This window comes from Dermacentor andersoni, chromosome 11 (genome assembly GCF_023375885.2).
Source record: "Dermacentor andersoni chromosome 11, qqDerAnde1_hic_scaffold, whole genome shotgun sequence".
Lineage (NCBI taxonomy): Eukaryota > Metazoa > Arthropoda > Arachnida > Ixodida > Ixodidae > Dermacentor > Dermacentor andersoni.
The window spans coordinates 10,116,124-10,135,355 of NC_092824.1; the positions used below are offsets into that span (position 1 = coordinate 10,116,124).

The following is a 19,232-nucleotide window of genomic DNA, read 5'->3' on the forward strand; positions in this document are numbered from 1 at the left end:
TTTTTTTTCTTTCCTGCGTGTAGGTAAAACTTGCAATAAAAGTGTCGTTGCAGAAAGGGAGTTTACGGTCATTTATTGAATACAATGCATATTGTGTATATTTGAAATGCAGAAATTTCCTTTAAAATTCCAGGGTGACATGTTCTTGCAAGTACCATGGTACTTCGTAACTTATAAAGGAATTAATCGCAGATGATATCGTCATATGGGTTTACACAATAATGAGATCACAAACTTATTAGAAACATGTAAGGCATGCATGTTTCTGCCCACTTGATCAGCTGTGGACGTGCAAGAACCATTTATACTTAAAATATTCAGTCACAGAAAAAGATGCAAGTGGCTGACTTCACTGCACAGTTTTGATTGACTTTTCTTCAATGTCTTCTACCGTTTCGTCTACACAAAAGCAGGCTGCTCGCCTACTTTTCGTACGGTTGCCCGAGTTTTACATGACGGTGCAGGAGGGGGCGTTGTCACTGTGCCATGCACTATAGCAACCAATAATTTACTAACTGTAAAGTTAATTACCGTTCAAGGCAAATGCCAATATAGGCGCAGTAAGAATACAAAGTCCGCAACATATTCAAGGTTTATTGGTTTCTGTACAAGAAAAAATATTCTCCAGAGAAGACATGCAACTTAACGTGCCTGAAATATTTGAAAACAAATTGACGACGCTGTTTATTCAATCTACGAATTTAATGCTATCGCAGAGAATTCTTTACGATTGCCTACACGTTTGTTATGCATGATTTAATAAGTGAGGTAAGATAACCTTTCAATATGCTTCGGGAAACTCACGCTTGAAAACGAACAACGATATGCGACTGAACGGTGCCGCGTTCACCACGAGTTTAAACTTCGTTCCCCACGAGTTGAAAACCCAAAAGGCCATGTCGTCTCTTGGGGATCGAACGCCTCGTAGTATTGACAACTCGCAAAGGTGTACGAAGCAAACGTGCAAATGCACTTCATTTGCTGCGTAGCGTGTCAAGGAACGCATAGAATAGGAGAATGGAATCTGTGGTACAAGTTTTTTACTCTCCCTTCGCGTGGCAGCGTGGCAGAGATTCATGCCGCCCTGCACAAGCTGAACAGCCGTTCGGCGTCAGGCCCAGATGGTGTTACGAATAAAACACTAAGAAATCTAGATGACCCCTCGGTGCAACAACTCACCGAATACATCAACTGCTGGCGCCAGGGATCCATTCCTCCGACATGGAAAACGGCCAAAGTAATTCTCATCCCCAAACCCGGTAAGCCATCTAGCCTAGCCAATCTCCGGCCCATATCGCTAACTTCATGTGTAGGCAAGGTCATGGAGCACGCACTCTGAACCGTGTAAACAATCAACGCGAAGACACATGTGCTTACCCCCACTCGATAATTGGCTTTAGACAGCATCTTTCCACCCAAGACGCTATGCTCCAACTTCAGCATCAAATCCTAGATGGCAAATCCCGTCACAAGAAGGCGATCTTGGGCCTCCACTTCGAGCGCGCCTTCGATAACATAAGGCACTCCACCATCCTCGAACGCATCTCCTTGCTCAACCTTGGAGAACGCACTTACAACTACGTAAGCGACTTTCTACCCAATCGGAAGACCTTACTGTCTTTCGGAGACATTCGATCGGAGGAACTGTCCCTCGGCAGCACGGGCACACGGCAAGGCTCTGTCATTTCCCCAATACTGTTTAGTCTGGTTATGCTCAGATTAGCACAAGAACTACAAGAACTCGACGGCATTGAACACACCATATACGCCGACGACATTACAATCTGGGCTGCAAAGGGCAGTGACGGCCAAATCGAAACTGCCCTACAAGACGCCATTGACGTCGTAGAAGATTATCTTGAAGGAACGGGACTCCGCTGTTCCCCTGAAAAGTCGGAGCTTCTCCTATTCCGCCCCACACTCCGTGGACGCCCCCCACGGGGCTCCACGAATAAACGCCAATACGAGGAAATAGAGCTCAGCCTGAGGGATGGCAGACCCATACCCGTGGTCCCTAGCATCCGTGTTCTTGGTATGACCATAGAAGCCAACGGAGCTAACTCTACGGCTATCTCCAAGATTCTTCGACAGACCGCTAATACATCCAGACTGCTGAAACGAGTGACCAGCCGACGAGGGAGTATGAAGGCAGAAAGCCTCATCCGCCTTGTCCAATCTTTTATCATCTGTCACATTACTTACGTTGCGCCCTTTCTCAACTGGTACAAAACTGAAAAGACTAAACTGGACATCATCATCAGGGGAGCCTATAAACAGGCCTTAGGACTACCCAACCACACCAGCACGGAACTTCTAGTACAATTAGATATCTACAACAAGCTAGACGAGTTAATCGAAGCCCAACGTCGATCTCAACTCGAGCGGTTTACCCTCACGGAAAAAGGCCGCAGCATTCTAACCAAGCTTAATATCACCTACCACCGTCAACATGGAGACAAACACCCAATACCACGCGACATTCAGCAATGGATGCACGCCGACCCTATTCCGAAAAACATGCACCCAGACCACAACAAAGAACGCAGGAAGGCACGAGCTACCTCCCTCATCAAAGCTTATGCCAACACCGCGGGCGTCACATTCGTCGACGCAGCTGATTACCAAGATGGACGGCGCTTTGCGGCGGTTACCACAGCAGGCGGCTTGCTCCGAGATGCTGCCAGCATCGTTACCCAAAATGCCGAGATGGCCGAGGAAGTGGCCATCACCCTGGCCACTCTTGACCCTGCCTGTCACACCATGCTCAGCGATTCTCGCGCAGCAATCAACAACTACATCAAGGGTCGTATTTCTCAGCGGTCACTCCGTATCTTACAACAAGCCCCGCATTCGTCTGAAAATCAAATCACCGTCGTCCGGATCCCAGCGACGTTGTCCACCCGCACCTCACCAACCCCAACGAGGTTACACACTCCGTAGCACGAGGACTAGTCAACCGTGCCGGAGGCGGTGCAGGTGCACCCGCAGGACGCGATTACAAGATACAACGACCTTGTGAAGTCATTTTACCTCGCAAGAACTTTCCCCAGCCCTCACGGCCAGTTAAACAGAGCACAGGCAACCACCATTCGCCTGTTACAGACGAACGCATACCCCTCCCTCACTCGCTATCACACCATATACCCCGACTTCTACCCGAGCCACACGCGCAAGGTCTGTAAAACTGAATCAGCAACACTCCCCCACATGCTATGGGAGTGAAAACATCAATACCCAGACCTTAATTCCGTGACCCTCTCGTCGAGATGGCACACCGCCCTGCGCAGCTCCCATCTCGACGACCAACTCTGGGCGACCACGCAGGCCTACGAAGCGGCGAAGAGGCAAGACCTCGACGTCCCATCGTGGTAGGCCTAGGCCCAGCCGACTGAACTATTGGTGCTCATTAAAGTTCACTCTCTCTCTCCCTTCGCGCAAGTACCGAATTCGGCGGTGCACGTCTCCGCACATTGCACTTGTTGAGCGAGACGCCATTTCCGAAAACAAACCGCGAAATAGCTCGCGGCGGCATTTCGGCGGAAAATGCCAGCGATCGCTGCGTCGGTGGGACCAACCGGTTGGTCGCAGCCCAAAATCGGGTCGTCGTTACTGCGACTGCGATTTTCGTCGCAAGCTACGGAAATCGCACTTCCGGTGGGACGAAAATCGGGTCGGGTGAAACAGGCTGAAGGCGCGGGACGCTCGGTTCGGCAGGCTGCCTCTTGTAGCGGAGCTGACGTCACCTACTTTGCTGACGGCGCAATCTCGGGGGGCGTGCGGCGCCCTTTCACAGGTGCCGCTTTTCGAAGCTCGCCCCCCCCCCCCCCCCTATCTACCACGGGGCCGGCTTCCCACACTTCACACGCACGCCCACCCCTCCCCCCCCCCCTCCTTCTATGGCACTCCTATAGTGTGAACGGTTTAAAGAAGAGGCCTTGTTTTCAGGTCACAGTTAACATGCACCGTCATTATCTGTGCGTGCTCCGCTATGCATTAAATGAACCGTGGACAGGATCATCCATCGCACTCGAGACCTCGTAGTGAACTAGTTCTCTAAAACGGTTCGCAAAGATGCCGACGTTCTTTTTTTTTTATTACGTGAACAGTTCATTAAACTCCCCTGTGGTATGCGCACAAATCTATTTATTGAGTAGACTCTAAGTGGCGAACATTACACTAGAAATCGAAATGCATATTTAACTAGTTCAGGAAATATTTCTCGTCAACTTTTGAAATGATTGTTTTCGCGTATATATTGCAATATAGGAATTGAAGTTATTGATTTCACAAGGCACATGCATTTGGAACATATTGTGAAGCTATATATTTATAGTGCCAATCTTTAAAATAAGCGCTGCCAGACTCGCGAAAAAAAATGTGTTGTTGTAGCGATAACCTGATTTCGCCATGTTGTTTCATCGTAAATATAGAACATTGTTGTTCCACTTAGTTTTACCGAAACGCACTTTTTTATGTACTGAAGCTCAAATTTGAGGTTACTGGAACACCAATGCATTTCGTCGCAAGCTTTGAGAACACATATATTGAAGCTGGTATCCTCAGAATTCGTTCTAAGTGGATATGACTTTCGAAGTCGCCGGTTACAATTCGTAAATTGGAATATGTGCTGTAAAATAAGTGCTTCAAAAATTTTTGCCGAGACTCCGTTGGTTACTCAAATATTCATTTTTATTTCTGAAGCAAACAATATACGCCTCTGAGAGTAATCTAGCTAAGGAAGTTGAATTGTTCATGTAGTAGTGGACTTTTTTAAAATTATGTTAGCGGTAAAACAAAAAGAGGGTATATCTTTCAGGATTTTGATGAAATGACGTGTCCGCCATGGGCAGATTTTGCCCCAATTGCGTCCTCGCTGAATCACTGGGCGTCTGGAACAAGGAAAGCTTCTTCATATTTGTTCATACGTATCCTGTAGTCCACCCGGGCGGGCTGATTGCGCTGTTCCTTGGGGGTAATTGATGCGTGGTAAATGCTCACATCTGTCCAACAAAAAGAAAAGAAATGTAATGAAAACGCAACCACATACGGCGCTCAAATGTGCACTGAAGCAATCCGCATTCAACAGTGAACGACGACAGCACCGCCGCTACGAGGGCTATGTTCGCGCGGCATGCGACCGAAGCGCGCGGCGCTCGGATCGGCGCGCTGCCGCTTCTAGCGCGCACGGAGCTGGCACGAGCTCCAAGTTCGGGTTTCGAGCAGCGGCGCCATTATACAGTTGACGCTGAGCCCTACTGTGAGGGCAACTCTTCGGCAGCGCGGCGTGCCAGCACAGCACGGCGGAGACGTGCCTCGGGGCCCGCGGCAATGGGCGTGGCAGAAAGGGTGCCACAAGGAGTCCCATACATAGGATCTTAAGGGTACTTCCGTAACTGGTCTCCTTCACCCGCACGCATCCATTCAAGCCACTGGAGTAGCATGTATGGCGGTCAGCCATGCTAACAGCTCCACCATATCATTAAAGCTTGTATCTCTTCAATACATACATACATACATACATACATACATACATACATACACAAAGTAGAACAACAAAGGGGTGGCCGATGTTCTAGTTAACTCAAGATGCGCCGATAGTCAAGTGAACGAGGAATACAGAGGAAGTACGGACTGTTAATAATGGCAGTCGATATGTAAAACTTTCGAAAATCGTACGCGAGAATAAAGAAAAAAGAGGAAAAAAAGAAACATAAAGCTCAGCGGCTACACCGCCTTGAGCGTAGCCAGCAAATAAATTGAGCGAGTCTTTGTTTGCCTCGCGGCTTCCTGCTTTCGCCATGGCGCATGTCTCGCCGACATCGAGCCGGCGCACGTACAATGCCGCCCGCAGCTGCGGGAAATGAAAAGCACAGCGCGGCGACAATAAACGGTCACCGTCAAAGCCGTTTGTACCGGACGAAATCACAAAGATGGTGGCGGCACCGCCCAATCCTTACAAGTGCTCGCGTAAATGTGTGGATAGATGGACGGGTGCGGAGGGAGTGGGACACTGGTGCAGACGGAGCGAGTGAAACGGTTGCCGGGAGGAGAAGCAGACGAGGCAGCGCTGTTATTGCGAGAGGGCGCCAGCAAGAGATAAGCAAACGCATCGAGGATGGAAGAGAGGGAACACGCGCCGTTCAGCGGCCAATCAGAACGCGCGCTCGCAGACGACACAGGCGGGCCGGTCGACAGTGGATCGGCGCGCTGCGTTTTCGCAACGACCGCCCTCTAGCGGCGGAGCATCGTAGACAAGTTATTTTTCGTGCGTTATTTTCCTTTTCTGGATGAGGTCTTTTTTACCGCCAGGCTCTAGTATCGACGCGCCAAGAGTATCTCAGTCACTACAATGGAACTGTTTCGTGCGGTGCTGTATATAAAAGAGTACCGCAAGAAAAAATAAATGCATTTCGACACAACGCTATCTGGGACACAGTGTTCGAGCCTCTACTCAAAGCTTCCCCCGCCAAACTACAAATTGCCTTTCCCGGTATCACTCTCGCCTTCCATCCGGCGAAGCTTCCCTGGATCGCAGACACCCGCACTCCCACGCGGACGTTTTCATTTGTTTATGTGCAGCGGGACGGAAGCGTGCGTTTCCCGGCAGCGTCGAGAGCGAAATCGCCGCCGCCGAGATTTGTCGCGCGTGTTGTCTGCTGCTGCAGAACGAGAGCGAGAGAGAGCGTCTCAGCGACAACGTTGGGCGCCCCGTTTCATCAGAGTGGTTTTATATCTTTCGCATGTTTCTTCTTTCCCAGAAATTTTATGGCTTCCCCAGCAAACCCACTCGCGCTCCCCGACTTTCGTTTGTCATTCCGTGTGGCTTAGCTCCTTTTGTGTGTGATGTGTGAGCAGCCTCCTCCGTTTGATTCGGTTTTACCGAAACGAAGCTCACTCGCTATAGCCGCGCGGAAAAGAAAGGAAAATAAGAGCTGTTAAGAACGTCCATGATATCAGCAGTGCACCAGAATTTATCAGAGCAGGACGGAGTGGGTTACGCTGCTGAGAATAATTTTGTACATAATCGCAAAAAAAAAAAAACATTTACGCCTGATAGCTTGTTTGGTATAGCAACATTAGGAGTACACAACATGTATATACTAAAAAAAAATTTTTTTTTAGTTGCAGAGATAGATTGAGCACAGCAGCAATGTATTGCTGAAATCCGAATATTCTCACTTAGCTATAGTTGTCATTGCACAACCTCCGCAGTGGAGTATAGTTATTAAGACTGTATTTTAGATAATTTGTTCGAGTTGTGCAGTCACAGGTTATGAGTGATAGCACCATCACCAACCCAATTCGAGCGCTTGGAGGCAGTACACGGAAAGGGACTTCGATTGGCGATGGGAGTTCCTCAGGCGGCTTAAAACTAAAAGGTTAGTAATGAAGCAAAGTATCTTCCAGTCCGCCTTTTGGCACCTCAGGCCTCCCTGACACAGCTATATAGGGATGGGCGAGTCCCCCGCGGGCATGGCACTTCTCCGGTGGCCAAGAACAAGAACTCGCTCCCATTTCCATTGAACACCTCCCAATTTTTAGGATTGGAATGGCCTAAACGGAGTAGCCTCGACCCCCCATGGTCCTTTTCGGGCGTTACCTGCAGCAGTGTACCGTGCCTATACCGGCGAAGCGCACCGTTTCAATTGCCGACGCAAAATTTCTTGTGCTAGACCATGCACTGAAAGTATAACCCAATAACTAAGAAAGGTATGTGACCGTATGAAAGTGCGCACTCTAAGCTCTTAAAAAGAGGTATTATTTTGTCAACATGCGCAGCGGCCCTCGAAAAGTCCTGTCCGACACACCAGATGCGGCAGAGCTTTAAGGCCCAGGTGGATCATCTCTGTGCAACCGGTTATCCTTTGCAGCTAGACTCCTGTGCATGTGAAAATCTATATACTTGGAAAGTACAAGGAATGCAGCGCTAAGGTGAAGTAAAGTGATTAGATGCCAGTTCAAGTAATCCCGTGCATTCACAATGTATCCCACAATGTCACGAAGGTCACGCGTACGTACTGCATGAATGTAGTGATTTCAGAGCGTTGCAAGTTAAGGCAGGTTTGCTCGATGATATCCAAACAGAAAGCCCCAGTTTGCGAAGAAGCATGCAACGTTCTTCACGAAGTGTGTCTCCAGTGTTATTAACCGTAACCTTGTGCGGGAGTGTACATCGGGCAAACGGGGCTCTGCGTTAGTGATCGCACGCGGGAGCGCAGTCTTGCTGTAAGGCAATGGTGGGCATTCTACTTTCAGTTGCAAAAGTTGCGGCTGCTCACCGCAGTTCGATCAAATTGGGGTCAAGGCTAAAGCACGTGATGAGGCAGAAAGGGCAATTATTGAAGCATTCTTTATCACGCAACAAAGAAACAAGTGCGCAAGCACGCCTTCCATTTTACTCTCAGATATAAGAAGTGGCTTTTCTACATGGCCATATGCGATTTTTAAACCTTTTCCCGTTCCTTTGGTCAAGTTGCCTTCAGCATCAGCATTTCTATTCTTATTGGCGTCACTTATTGGAGCTTCGCATGTGCCTTCTGTCAAATGTTTTTTTATTCGTTTTTATTGTGCATATGATTTTTTTTTTTTTTGGCTGTGATCTTGATCTGCTTTTTACACGGCCTCAAGGATGTGGTTTTCGTTGCCGTATAAATAGATATTTTAGCCAGTTAAAGAAGTTGAGTAGGTCTTACATTCTCGTAACGAAAGAAGGCCAAAGCCTGCTGCACGTTTGGTAATACATGAAGTTAGGTTAGACGTCTTTGTAAGACATATTGGTAACTGCAATAAGTTATACAATCGGGGCTAGACTTCTTGCAAGACATAACGCGCCGCAATGGGAAATACACGTGTGGCACCAAGGCGACCTGCTCACCAAAGCGCCGCGCCACACGCTGCTTCCGCAGTGACGTACTACACCGGCACGGCCGTCCTCGCGTACCGCAAGAGCGCACGCTCTTCTCCGTCGCTCGCCGCCGACAACCGCCGCCGCCGCTCCGACTATGACGCCAATGCGCAGAGCGCGCGCGCCTGCTTTTCTGCGCAACAACGCCTGGCGCTGCAGAAATGACTAAACTTAAAATTCGGCAGACACTTGAGAGTGCTTACGTGTGGGAATTCGAAAGCATTATGCCATTTGTAGACCTCGCAACGTCATCAACGCGCTCATTTTGTAGACTCATGACATGGCGCCACCTCCTCCGCCCCGTCACCTGCGCCGCCCAATCATGCACGTACTAGTCAGAGAGATGGTTGCGACGTGAGATGTGCAGTCAGGAGCGCAATAGCTCCACCTTTAGTAAGCCAGAACCGTGGAGCAGCCAGTGCATGGATGGATGTTATGAGCGGCCCCTTTGGAACGGGGCGGTGGGTTGCGCTAAGCTCATGCTATTAAGCTGCCTAATGCCCTACCTAGGTTAAAAAAGAACAAAACAACCTTATGAGCTCCTACGACCAAATTTTCTGATCCCCTCTTGCGAACTTTGCATTTGTACGTCTCCGCTTTTTGTCGTTTCCCTACTTTTCTTCCGTCAATCCTCCAATCGCCCCTTAATAATACCTATTGCGGACACGTTTACTTTTCCACTGCTCTCGCAGAACCCAAGGGCTTCAAGGAGGCCAGTGGTGCCTAAATTGACCGCTGGGCAGAAGTCTTCACATTCTAATAAAACATGCTCCATCGTTTCCCTAGCTTTACCGCAGCAACCACAAGCTTCTTCTTCCTTCTTATATCTCGCTTTATAGGTACGTGTTCTAAGTCATCCCGATCTCGCTTCGAAAAGTAAATAGCTTTCCTTTGAGTTATCATAAACTGTTTCTTTCCTGATTTCGCTTTTTCCTCTTAAGTAGTTACTGATGGCAGGTTTCTTTTCCATTGCCGCCACTTACGCGATTATTTCGGACTGACTTTCCGTTTGACCTTCTTTGTTGCTGTGTTGCCCACCCTACAGGCCGCATACTTGCTGGTAAGCTTCCTAGTTCTTTTCGTCCACTGTGAATTAATGTTTTTACTGTACAGATACCTGAACATTCTCCCAGCCCATTCACTTTCTTCCATATTCCTCAGTTTTTCTTCATAATCAATTTTACTGCAAGGCTTCCCCGACTTCAAAACTACTCCAGCCCATATCACCCTGCACAGCTTCATTTGTAGTCTTCCCGTGAGCAGCCAATGCGAGGCGTCCCACTAACCTTTGGTAGCAACACAATGTCGTCCGCATAAAATAAACCTGGAAGCTGCTGCTCTACTACTGTACCGTGGTTCCAGGGAAGCGCCCCCTGGAGGCCATGGTTCAATTGCCACCCAGACTGATATTTACCAAATTTTATTTTCAAAGGTAATAATTTAACAGCATACAAAGCTCTCATTAGGCGAAAATTAAAATATGCCGACCTAATCTGGAGTCCGTATCAGCAATATTTTATTTAAAGAAATAGAAACGGTGCAGAACATGGCGTTGAGGCTCATTTATTCTACCTATTCGCGCTTCTTGAGCGCATCAATTGTTCGCCATAGGGCAAAGACAAAAAAGCTGGATCATCGCAGAATGGTATCCAGATTAAAATTTATCTATCAACTTTAACATGGTCACTTTAAAATACAGCGTGAACGTCACATAACAGAGCCGCCAATACGTTTTGCCCGTACAGAACACAACAAAACAGTTCGGCAACCATTCAGTCACCTTAGCATGCATCAATATTCCCTGTTTCCTTATGCTATTTTATTATGGAATAAATTACCACACGAATTATATAACGCTAATACCACACAATCGTTCGTTCATCTTGTGAATGGTTTTTCTTTTGATTAATAGCATCATGTACATAGGGCAGGACATTATTAATCATCGTCTGTGTTTTGTAATAAAATTAGGTGACAATGCTGAATTGAGTGATCTGTTGTGTGTCCATGCTTTGTCATTACTTTGTTTTTGAGTTTCAAACTACGACTGTCGTTTCTATATCGTATTTATTGTTGATAAGTCTAAATTGCAAAAGGTGATGTTTCTGTATATTATATTTTATATATTTTTATTATTGTTCTGAATTCTATTTTTTGATTTCCAGCCTTGTTTATTCCTATTGATGTAACCACTCCTGCTTGGGCCCGAATAGGGCCTGCAGTATTTGTTAATAAATAAATAAATTTACTTTGTTCACAGGAACCTCCCTGAGAAATGTGGCGTGAATTTCTGACGTGTTTTTACTTTTTGCCACGTCGGCCAATTTTCGTCACAGCGTAGTTTCGCCAATGTCACCGCCAACATAGCCACTTAAAGGGGCTCTGAAGCACCCCTCTGGCTTGGCGTAATAACATAGTCCGAGGGTAGGATACGCTACTGTGAACATCTCAGCGAAGTTTTTCTGTGGTACGCGGTGCGTGGAGTTCGCAAGCGGATCGCGAAGTCACCTTTCTCTCAAACGCTCTCTTTTACACAGAAGACCCTGTCCTCCCTCTCTACTGGACACTTTATTTCGTCATCGGAAGCTTTATTTTGCCATTCCCTTAGACGGCTGCTATTAGCCAATAGCTAACGTCAAGCTGCCGTTGGCTACATAGCTTAGATACCACGGCCGCCGCGGGGTGCCGCCACGAGTCCATTGGATAAGCGCACTGCGGCTCGGTGAAGGCAACCAAGTTTGGATTATGCCTAGCGCGTCGTAGGCACCAAAGGCGGTAGTAGTGGCGTCTACGTTAACATTCAGAATGAAATTTGAAGTGCGCGCCACGGTGACGTTTAGAAGGTGGAGCGTTGCGCGCGCACCCCACTCCGCCGTAGCCTTCGTCGTACAAGGTATTGAAGAAAGAACGGGAGCACAGCGGAGGCTGTGTTTGATTGCCAACAACTCCCCTTCTGCTGAACGCATTGAAGTGCCTTTTGCGGCAAAGTTTTTCCAAAATAGCCTGTTCTCACTTCAAACGCTTTTCTTCACTTCGTTAAAGAGTGGCTCAGGGCCTCTTTAGTGCTTTCGGCTTAATAATGTGCACACTTGGTGTTGGTGGCGGCAGTTTGATTGTCTAGGTTTTGCGCATTGTGGTGGCGCATGTGATTAAGTTACCTATATAAAGGTTTCATGTAGTTTCAGGCAATAAAGTTGGTAGTCTGCGCTCTGTCCTGTCCTCTTCTTTTTCTTTTCTTAGGCATCTTGCGCAGCATGGTTATAGTTCAAGGCCATTCATGCCTTTATATTTTCCTATACATCTCTATATGCGTATCCCTTAATGTTGTGGTAGCTGTAGTCCGTATTTACGTTATGTTTATCAACCTATGTTTCTAAACAAGCATGTGTGGGTTCACACACTGTCCATTTTCTGCGAACCGGTGCTTTATTGTCCGATAGAGTCAACATGCGCAATTTCTTCTGGCAAATGGTTCCAGGCTTCAATTGGAGAAGGAAAAAATGATTATTTAAATGTGTTGTAACGCACATAAAAATGTCTTATACACTTACTTTGATATTCTTTCAGAATGTTGGAAGGGTGGCCTGATGTATTTTGTTTTGTCTATGTTTATGCGCCCGTGATAAAGAAGGAAAAGAAACTTGATGGCAGTGATACGCCGTCCTGATATTAGAGTCGGAATGTATGCTTGTTCACGCAAAGCTGTGACGCTGTCATACGGTCAGTATCTGCAATAAATAAAACAAAGCGCCAAACGCTGTACTCTATTTATTTTATCAATGAGGTAAGACTGGTGCGGGAACCATAAAATACTGGCATATTTAAGTATCAGCCGAACGAGTGTTTTATATGCAGTTCATTTGACATGGGATTGTGCTGTAGCCAATTTCCGACACAACAAATTGAGTTACCTGAATGCCTTTGCACATGTGCCGTCAATGTGAGTGTCACATTTGAGCGAGCTGTAGAATGTCACACCCAAATATTTTACGATATCTGATCTTATTGTTGCTGTGCCCCTTATATTGTAACTGAATATGTCAGGTACCTTTTATGTGTAAAAGTGATGCGTGCTGTTTTACTGATGCTGAACTTCATTCCCCACCTTTCGCACCAATTTGAAATGCTGTTTAGTGAGGTGTTTAGTTCAATTTCATCGTCCAGGGACCGAATAGTTGTGTAGACAACACAATAACAACACACACGATATGCGAAGACGCACTGTTACTTTAGGCTCAACACATGGTGGGATGTCGTTGATGTACACAACAGAGCGTAATGGCCCCAGCTCTGACCACTGTGGCACATCAGAAAAAACCTCGAGGCGCTCAGGCTGAGCATAGTTTACAGATGCATATTGTGATCTGAGTGAGAAATAAGATGGCTATGTATGTATTGTTAGATTCAATGCCAATTAGTTTAAGTTTTTCAATCAGTTCACAGTGAGGTACATGATCGAAGGCTTTGGAGAAATCTACGAATATGGCGTCTCCTTGAAGTACGGAATTGATTATCTCTGTGAGGTCATGAGAAATTTCCAATATCTGCGTTATCGTGGAAAGGAGGACGAGGAAGAACGTTTATTGAAAAAAAAAGGAAGGAAAAGCAGGTGTCTTTCTGCTTGTGCGGGAGGCGCCCTTAGTCCAGGGCTCTTGCGGCTCTTGCTGTCTCCCGGGCCCGCCGCACCAGTTGCTGCTGGTTACGAGGATGCGAAGTAGTCAGCACGGCCTCCCACTGCTCAGGTGTGGGGTTGGGTATTTGCGGGGCTGCCTTCAAATTGGGGCACGCCCATGTGTTGTGATATAATGTGCTCCATTAATCTGCAGCAGCAGCTTGTTAGAGAAATCGATCGATATGTGTCTACATGCAACCTGTTGCCACCTTTGTTAATCGGGATTGCTTGTGCAACCAACCAGTGTGAAGGTAATGCAGCTGCTTCAAGAGACACCGGAAAAATCTTGTGTAAGAACGGAGCAAGTTGGACAGCATATCGTTTCAGAAACGCATTGGAAATGTTATCGGGACCGGACGTTTTCTTTTTTTTCTTTTGTGCCTATGTTCAAGAGCAGGTTCAGCACACCTGGCTCAGATATAACGACAGCAGGCATTACTGAATTCGATGAAAACGAAACGTCACTTGGACAGGGAGAGCGTGTGATCAGAGATTGGAAATGGTTATTGAAAGCTTTAGCAATAGCGTGTGTATCATGTGTGAGAGATCCCGCGATTTCAATTTGCACTTTCCGGTTTTAAGGTTCTGACGGATAGCGCCAGAATTTTTGCGGCTGATCGTGCGTGAAGTTCGTCAGAGTATTGGAGGAAAATTTATCTCTTGCCTTCTTTTAATTCTAACTTTAACGCACCTGACACATGCACGGTTGCCAATGGATTTGGTTTTTCCTGCGCATCATTTGCAAAATTCTTTTTGAGTGGATGATATTGCAGGTAACCCAAGGTGTTTTCCTATGTGTTCGTTTACGTATTGTGGGAATAAAATATTCTTCACAATGTTCTATGGTAGCTTTCAATTTTGCCCACGAACTATTAACGTCATATGAAGGCAGCACTGTGAAGTCCTCAAACACAGTTTCTAAATAGTCTGTGATGCTGGCATCATCTGCTCTTCTATAATCTCTAAAATCAATGTAAGGGTCGCTTTGGTGGCCCGCCTCTGATGTTAGTTCAAAAAAGGTCAGTAAAATCACTTGATGATCACAAATGCCATGTTATATGCTAATTTCTGATTTAGGAGTGTTCGAGACAAATGCCAGACCCAGCACTGACGCGGCGTCTCCCTGCTGTATTGTTGGGTGGTTAGCTAGCTAGCTAGTTGGGTGGTTAAAAGCGAAACATTACTTTAACCAGTAAGTCACAGCTTTCCTTTTCCCTAGTTGTAAAGATTAGGTTATCCCAGTCTATTCCTGCAAGATTGAAATCGCCGGTTAATATCAGCTTACTTCTCGCATTTACCTCGGTGTGAAAGAAATCGTGCAATTGCATCATGTATTCGACAAAAGCGTTTGGACGCCTGTACGCACCACCTATCAGAACCGACATGCCGCACACTCCGTTAACAGTACACCAGTCACTTTCAGGACGAGCTATGCCTTGGTGTTCTCAAAATAAAATACTGTGTTTGATTGCCAGGGCTACGCCCACAGCGCGACCGTCACGATCTGTGCGAAGGAGACCATAAGTCACTGTAATGACTTCAGCGTCATGAATGTCGGGGTGCAGCCAGGTTTCTGTAATTAGAATGATGTAAGGAGCGTGCAGCAATAAAAGTTCTTCTAATTCTTCTCTTTTGTTGACAATGCTACGTGCACTACGGCATAATAACGTCAGGGGGCTTGTGCTTTGCGGTCATTTATCAGTACCGCGTGGAACAGCATCGTTATCATCGTGTGTACGCTTCATCGGAGCTCTTCTATTTGTCTTGCCGTCCCACGCGCACCAGCTATTGCCAATTTTCAGTTCATCAAAACAAAGGCTCATCTTTTCACCGTCCACACGATCAGCCTTCGACGACTGCCACAATGTTTTCCGCACTTCCCGAACAGCTGGCGAAAAATCTTCAGAAATAGATATGGTATCGGGTTCCAGTTTGAAACATTTACGAAGAATGGCAGCTTTTTCAGAGAAATCATACAAGCAAAGTATTGCGGGTTGGTCTTTGCTCGTGGTCGTTCTACCAATACAATGAATGCGTTCGAGAGATCGTACCGCTACCTCGAGCTTGTTCTCCGTGACGTGTTCTGCCAAGGATGTATTAGTTTCATGATCGTCTTCCTTTGAACCAAACATGACAGTGTTATTGCTGCGGCTCCGGTTTTCTAGATCGTCCAGTTTTTTGTCCATGTGTTACACTTCTTTCTGTAGGGCAGTAATAGCAACTTCACAATTACCTACCTTCTCCTGGTAAAGTTTAAGTGATGTGAGTGCTCTTTCGATATCAGTCAGCCTCGTTTGCACATCATGTAATCTAGTCTGAAGAAGAATTTGAGAGGCCTGAATTTCCGTAACCCCTTTCAGAACCTCGTCAATCTTAGGCCTTGTATTTTCTTCCACATCTCCACTAAGTTGTAATAGAAAACGTACAACATCCAGTGACTCATAGCAACAGCGGAAGAAACACCCGGTGCTCAGCAGCATCACTAACCCAACACAGCTGGCTCTCAAGCATTTAGAAAAGGACCATTTTTCACCAACCTGTATGAAGAGGAGCATTCCGTATCGGATGGTGCCACCAAGCCCACTGAAATAAATGGGCGCGCGGTTGGCCCTCCATTTTATGCGGCCTTGAAATTGTCAGTGTCGTCGCCGGTGCGTCGGAAGGACGGTCCACCTCCCATGGGCCACGGGTGATGAATGAGTCGGTTTGACAACGTGTGGAATCAGCGCAGCGTAGCGCACGTGTAGGCATGGTGCTGATGACGTCGTCGAAGTAAGATGTTCAGTCAGCACGGGAAGGCCGTCGCTGATGCGCATTTACACTTGCAGGAACACCTGTACGAAGATGAGCAGAGGGTTGAGCAGGGCGTCTCGTATGGTGCCACCAAGCCCACATGTGATGTTTCTTTTTTTTTTTTGCTTTGTTTAATAACGGTTCTTATACGTTGACGTTATCGCATTTCCCCCTTGTCCATGCCGTCCTTGCCGCCATGCAAGGAATTCGATATATATATATATATATATATATATATATATATATATATAGCGTTCCTAATTAGAACGGCAACAGAAATGACATTCTAAGTGAGACGGGTGTCGTCCGCCATTTTATTCCAACTTCTTCCTTCTCACTTCTCCCCTAGCCCCTTTCTTCGTCTTCTGTCATGCGTCCAGCGCAGACCGCTTCACTCTTCCGGATTTCAAGTTCAAGTTCAAGTTTTGTTCTTCTTCTAGTACAGACTAGAAACGTCCTCCCGGGCTAAAAGCTGCCGTCAGCAGCTTGACTGGACCCAGGAGGCGTTATACATGGCAGCGCGATAACAGTAACCTTTTTGGTACAAAAAACTTAAGCAGAAGTTTACTAAACATAAAATTGAAAACTCAGATACATGCTTATGAAAGGATATGTAAGAAACAACAAGACATTTTTGTACAAATAAAACAAGGCAAAAAAGAAAAACATCGTCATTTATATGCATCGTTATACATGAATATATATGTTATAGGTTAACGAAATACATCTTCAACTCTTTACGAGAGAATTTATTAGCGTAAACATGACTATTTAGAATTTTCGGCAAATTGTGTTTAATAGATTGTAACTTATACTCGGTGCGAAAGCGCGGTACAAGCCAAGGTTCAGGATTTCTGAAATGCACAGTTATGTCATGGTGCTTTAAGGTCGCTAGTGATGTAAGAAAATCTCTCCATTCTTTCCTTGCAAAATAAAATATTTGTAAAAGACGATATTCGTAGTACCGATCTACCCATATGATTTGGTATGTTTGTGATAATGTTTTTGTTGTTGATCGGGCTTCAATATTAGCAATGTGTCGGAAAAGTGCCTTTTGTAATGTAACTATTTTATTTATGTTAGTTCGTGTTGTCGTTGCCCATACTAAACTGCAATAATTAAATTGCGAGGTGAACAATGCATGATAAATTTGTAGCTTGGCTTTTGTCGGCATGTAAGCTCTACAGCGAGATAATTCACCGGCGACTGCAGAAAACTTGTTTCGAAGGTTATTAAAATGAGCATCCCAACTCAAATGACATGAAAATATTACTCCAAGTATTTTGTGTTCATTAACTAGTTCTATGTGTTTGCCTAAATAAGTGATTGAATGTTCCAACTGAAAAGGTTTGTTTCTGGCTCTGAAAAGAATAGCTTTCGTTTTAGTGGGATTAATTCTGATCACATTTGAATGTGACCAATCAGATAGTTTCATTAGCAATGCATTACACCTGATAATTAGTTCGTTTGCGTCTTTTCCACAGAAGAGTATAGTGCTATCATCCGCATATATAAAGAAATCAACTGTAGGATCTATATTTACTAAGTCATTAATATATAAGTTAAATAATAGAGGGCCCAAAACACTCCCTTGCGGCACTCCATTTTTAAGTGTCAAGAAAGAAGATAGGACGTTGTTAATACATACACACTGAGTTCTATTTCTGAGATATGATTCCATTAAAGTGAGTGGATGTCCGCGTACTCCATATATTGATAGTTTATATTTAAGAATGTCATGACTGATGGAATCAAATGCCTTGCTAAAATCGATGAAGAGCCCGAGGGCGAATTCTCCGTTGTCTATGCTTTGCACAATACTTTCTTTCAAGGATAAAAGGGCGGCTTCCGTAGATCTACCTTTTCTAAAACCAAACTGTGAGTTTGTTACTACATCATATCTGTCTAGAAACTTTGTTAGGCGTGTAGCAATAATTTTTTCTAGCACTTTGGAAAAAATGGGTAGGACAGATATTGGTCTATAATTAGAAACATTATTTATATCGCCATGTTTGTATAGCACAGATACTTTAGCTCGTTTCATGCCGTCTGGGAAAGTCGCCGATTCTATGGCTAGATTGAATATATGGACCAACGTGCGGATAAATGGCAAGTGATGTAAGATATATTTTATTGGCTTAATTTGCAAATTGTCAATATCCAATGCATTGCTGTTATTAAGATTTTTTATTGTTGTAAACACCTCATGTTCGTCAGTTGGCTCCATAAATATAGTTTCTGAAACACATTTATCTAGTAAATGCATGACTTGGGAGTCACGGGTGTGCGTAAGGCTTGCATTCACAAAATGAGTATTGAAATGGTCTGCCAGTGCTTTACCGATCAATTCGCAATTTGCGTAGCTTATCGACTTGGGTGCACTACTTTTAGTTTGACGACCTAAAACGTTATTTATTATTTTCCAAACCGCATCCGGACGTTTCTTGTCGATTTCAAAAAACAGACGTTGATAGTAATCTATTTTTGCCTGCCTTAGTATTTTATTCAGTTTATTTCTTTCGGTTTTGAATTCCTTAAGTTTAATTTCTGATCTGGAGTGCAAGAACGCATGATAAAGGCGGTTCTTCTTTTTTATCATTTTGATGTGCTCACTCATAATCCACGGTTTTCGTATCGTTTTTGATTTCCTAACTTGCTTGAAGGGGAAATGCGCAGTACAGATGCGCACAAATAGTTCAAGAAACTTGTTATACGCTTCGTTAACATTTTTTTCTGTTAACACGGAATCCCAGTTTTGCGTACCTACAGCTAGACTGAATAAATCCAGTGCTTCGTTAGAAATGTGTTGGTAGGTAAGTAATTCAATGTTTTGTTTGATACTGTTATCTAACGCGTACACTA

The 19,232-nt window shown here is 45.4% G+C and overlaps 1 long non-coding RNA gene across 1 annotated transcript in view; it reads right to left on the minus strand.

Annotated features, from left to right (window-relative positions):
• Nucleotides 1-4,676: 4,676 nt before the first annotated feature.
• LOC129381373 (uncharacterized) overlaps nucleotides 4,677-19,232 on the minus strand; it is a 46,983-nt gene continuing 32,427 nt past the window's right edge. The window contains exon 3 of the long non-coding RNA XR_008609562.2: nucleotides 4,677-5,000. This is a non-coding gene — a long non-coding RNA (uncharacterized lncRNA). The remainder of the gene's footprint in view (nucleotides 5,001-19,232) is intronic.